The sequence below is a fragment of the Schistocerca piceifrons genome, chromosome 8 (assembly GCF_021461385.2).
Source record: "Schistocerca piceifrons isolate TAMUIC-IGC-003096 chromosome 8, iqSchPice1.1, whole genome shotgun sequence".
Classification (NCBI taxonomy): domain Eukaryota; kingdom Metazoa; phylum Arthropoda; class Insecta; order Orthoptera; family Acrididae; genus Schistocerca; species Schistocerca piceifrons.
Window position 1 is genome coordinate 478,263,433 of NC_060145.1, and position 713 is coordinate 478,264,145.

The 713-nt window shown below is 51.2% G+C and overlaps 1 non-coding gene across 1 annotated transcript; it reads right to left on the bottom strand.

Moving 5' to 3' along the window:
• Positions 1 to 343: 343 nt before the first annotated feature.
• On the bottom strand, positions 344 to 418 carry Trnat-ugu. Its single transcript has one exon. It is a non-coding gene; the product is annotated as a tRNA-Thr (tRNA).
• Positions 419 to 713: the final 295 nt, after the last annotated feature.

A 713-nucleotide genomic window follows, 5' to 3' on the forward strand; every position in this document is an offset into this window, starting at 1 on the left:
CTTATCCCTTGCACGCTCCCCGTGAGATCCACATTCCCAACATGTCCACAACACTACATTCGTAGTGCGCCTAATAGATGTTTGCCCATCATACTCATTACTCGTGGCAGATTAATCTACCAAGTCCCGTACGAGTTCGGGCATAGCGTGTGCGTTCGCACAAGAAGGTCAAAGGCCGGGAACCCGTATTTTTAAACTGTATATGACGGTAGTATCTGTTCCCGAAAAGAACAGTTACCGTGGATGACCATGCAGCTTTGCTAGAAATGAAATGATAATTAAATAGACACCCTAGCTGCAAGCAGGCGTTGATACACTTCATTGGGGACATGTTGAAAATGTGTGCCCCGACCGGGACTCGAACCCGGGATCTCCTGCTTACATGGCAGACGCTCTATCCATCTGAGCCACCGCGGGCACAGAGGATAGTGCATCTGCAGGGACTTATCCCTTGCACGCTCCCCGTGAGATCCACATTCCCAACATGTCCACAACACTACATTCGTAGTGCGCCTAATAGATGTTTGCCCATCATATTATCTCACGGGGAGCGTGCAAGGGATAAGTCCCTGCAGACGCACTGCCCTCTGTGCCCGCGGTGGCTCATGGGATAGAGCTTCTGTCATGTAAGCAGGAGATCGCGGGTTCGTGTCCCGGTCGGGGCACACATTTTCAACAAGTCCCCATTGAAGTGTATCAACGCCTGCTTGCAG